At 47.7% G+C, this 3,383-nt stretch overlaps 1 protein-coding gene across 2 annotated transcripts in view; it reads right to left on the bottom strand.

Annotated features, from left to right (window-relative positions):
- LOC111816381 (cytochrome c oxidase assembly factor 1 homolog) overlaps window positions 1-3,383 on the bottom strand; it is a 16,461-nt gene that overhangs the window by 11,404 nt on the left and 1,674 nt on the right. The window lies entirely within an intron of this gene.

Here is a 3,383-nt window from a genome sequence, read left to right as displayed (position 1 = left end):
AGATGGCTCAGTGGAATAAGCGCTTCCCTGGCAAGTGCAAGGGCCTGAGGTCAAACTACGGAATTCTGAAAAAAAAAAAAAACAAAAAAAAAACAACACTATCTCTTTAAGCCAGGCATGGTGGCAGACACCTACAGCCTATACCTCCACCACTTGGGAGGCTGAGGCAGGAGGATCACAGCGAATTTGAGGCCAGCCTGGGCTACATTGTGACTTCAGGCCAGCCTGAACTACAGAGCGAGACCTTGTCTCAACAACACCCCTACCCACCCCCACACCCAATAAATAAAATAAAACTATGATTTTAAACACAGCTCTCTGGGTTCGAGAGAGATTTATTACTACTAGTCCAAACTGTAGAACATGAATAAGAAGTTACATTTAAACTCTAAAACAATCTTTGTTAAGGGCCTTGGTTTTCCCCTTTCTCTTCTGCCAACGTAGGAAGAAGAAATAAAGCCTGCTGGCTTCCTCTTTGTGCAGCATACCCTTTTGCTGCAGCAACCAGAAAGCCAGTATGGGTGGTGGAGGGGGCAGCTGGCAGCAGGTGCTGTGACCACAGTGGATGGTGGGGCCAGGCGGCAGGCGCGGAGGTGGCGTCAGCTGTGGCCACAGATTAAACCAGGCTTCTCAGGGGCTGCAGTGTAGCTCAGTGGGACAGAATATGCCTAGCATCTGGAGGCCCTAGGCTCTATCCCCAGTAACACACACACACACACACACACACACACACACACACACACACACACACACAACCAAAAAACCAGCTTTTCAGGTTTATGAAAAAACAATGAGATAGCCCAGCAAAACTACCCATGGACTTGGGTAATACTGGCAGTTTCAGCTCACACTTCCACCTTTTGCTGTTGTGTGTCTGGTCCTATTCTAGGCATTTTACACAAAATACTTCAACCTCACAACTCCATGAAGTACCAACCATTGCCACCCCATTTTTATATAAGTAAACTGAGGCATGGAGAGGCTAGGTTAAAAACTCAAATTCATACCAGACGGTGTATAAATGGGAGAACTGGGATTCAAACTCACTCTGGTTCCAGGGTTTATGTTTCAACCACCAAGATACTTTAAGATGTCTGTTACGGAAATAATGAAGTGTGGATGTGTGTGTGGGGCAGGGTATCTTAATTCAAAATAATATGCTCTTTTTTGGGTGGTGCTGAGAGCCAGTCCCAGGGCCGTACACGTGCAAGGCAAGTGCGCAGCCACGGAGTGTCCCTTGGCCCCTCGCAATACCTTGCTGAGGCTCCAGGTGAAGGCCTGGCAGCCAGACTTTTCTCGCTCCTTACCTCACAAGAGTACACACATGCTGTTTGTAGCTTTCCTCTTTTGTTTATTAAATGGTTCCTGAGGGCCTGGTCTGGTCAGAGGTGAGAATATGAAAATAAGGTAGAAGTACCCTCTTGCTCGGAGGATAATGCAGACAATTAAATAATTGTCACACAGATAGGGCCACCTGATAGCCCTAGTGCTGCACAGCCCTAGCTGGGCACCAGCCCAGAGTAAATGTCACAGATGACACTGTCACGGAAGCACTCGACACAGCCGGAAGCTCTATGAAGTGCTGGAAGGGTGTGCACTGCCATTTATTTCTCACTGAAATGCCCCAGGGGCATGCAGCACAGGGTTCCCGCAACCATTCAGTGCAACCCAGAGGCGGCAGAGGAGGCCCACAAAGGGATTGCCAGAGCTTTCTTTCTGAATAGAGGAAGGCGAATAATCAGCAGAACAACAAAAAGAGGCAGAACAAGAGTTTGAGGAGCAGGAAGGCAACAGGAAATGGGCCTGGAGTGGGGCGGGCAAGGGTGTTACTGCCAAGAAAGAGCCTGTCCCCTGAGCTGCAGCAATGACTCTTAGGACAGGGCGCAGGCAACCTGGGGAGCGACAATGCTGCAGGACCAACCCAGAGGCCTCTGGACCACAGGAAGCAATGCAAGGGCCAACCCTGGGATAGCAACAATGGATGGAAAGGATGGTTCTTAAAATAATTAGGATAGTTTTTGCTCACAAATTTGTATAGTAGTTCATTCTCAAAATGATAATGGGGCTGACAAAGATACACTTTATGAAAGAAGATAACAGCCAGGTGTGGTAGCACATGCCTATAATCCCTACACTGGGAAGCTGAGGCAGGAGGGTTCCAAGTCTGAACCAATTTAGTGAAACCTTGTTTCAAAATAAAAAAGCAAAAGGACTGGGGAAGGTCCTGGGTTTAATCCTCAGTACAGGAAAGAAATGAGGAAGAAAGGGAAGAAGGGAGGCAAAGAGGAAGGGAGGGAGGGAAACAGCAAGGGAGAGAGGGAATGAGTTCAGGAGGGAATGAAGAGTACTGGAACACAATTTAAGAAAAGCGAGGTAAGGTTAGTACACTGTGGCCCACCACTGGCAGGTGCCAGGCATCCCCTGAAGGCACACCCAACGTTAAGCAACACACACACACACACACACACACACACAGGGCACATGATCCACTGCAGTGGGTGAGGTGGTGCCTGGGGGCAATCCCTGCTCTGGGTGAGTCCTGAGGCCTCAGAAAGACCTCTCCCTAAGAGGCTCCGAAAGGATTCTCTATAGTGGCTGGTGTTGCAAACAACATCCCAGGAACTAAAAACAAAACACAGTTCCCAATTTCCAAAGGCCTATTTTTCATAACATTCAATAATGAAGGCCATACAGGCCCAATAGGGGGAAAAACAAAAAAACCACAACTCTTTAAGTGGCTAAAACAGTGAGGACTTGGTATGAGGACAACAGTATGAGCTGTTAGTGCAGAGCTGGCAGCAATGATCACTCAGGGTACAGGAGCTCACTCAAGCAGCCCAGCAGGGTGGGCAGCCAGAAGCAGGCTGGCAGGGAGGGAGGCTCGGCCCTTACTCAGGTGGTGGAATTTCTGAAGACAGATTGTCCCTTTGTGTGTTGTTCAGACTGACCTTGAACTCATTATGTGGCCAAGGAACTTGCAGCTAGCTATCCTCCTGCCTCAGCCTCACAAACGCTAGGATTAGAGGCACATGGCACCAGGCCTGACCTTGGTCCATTTTAACCAGCTTCAGGGTACCTAGCCTGCCCGCTATCTTTCAGAAAGGATCACCCATTCACTCACACAGAAATTAATGCACTGTAGAAATAGATTTTAGGTTATCTCCACGAATGTTACATCTTAGAATTAAACCTGCTAAGAATTGAAAATTTAATAATTTGATATTTTTCTTGAATAAATTCAAATTCAGTGAGTCTACTAAGCTGCTAAATGAGGGCAGATTTTGATCTATGATTAATCAAAAAGAGAGGCTTGTAAGGGCCTGAGTTCAATCCCCAGTTCTGCAGAGAGAGAGAGAGAGAGAGAGAGAGAGAGAGAGAGAGAG

The sequence above is a fragment of the Octodon degus genome, unplaced genomic scaffold, assembly GCF_000260255.1.
Source record: "Octodon degus isolate 3935 unplaced genomic scaffold, OctDeg1.0 scaffold00031, whole genome shotgun sequence".
Classification (NCBI taxonomy): Eukaryota; Metazoa; Chordata; class Mammalia; order Rodentia; family Octodontidae; genus Octodon; species Octodon degus.
Note: the sequence above shows the minus strand (reverse complement) of the source record. Positions and strands in the feature narration are given on the sequence as shown.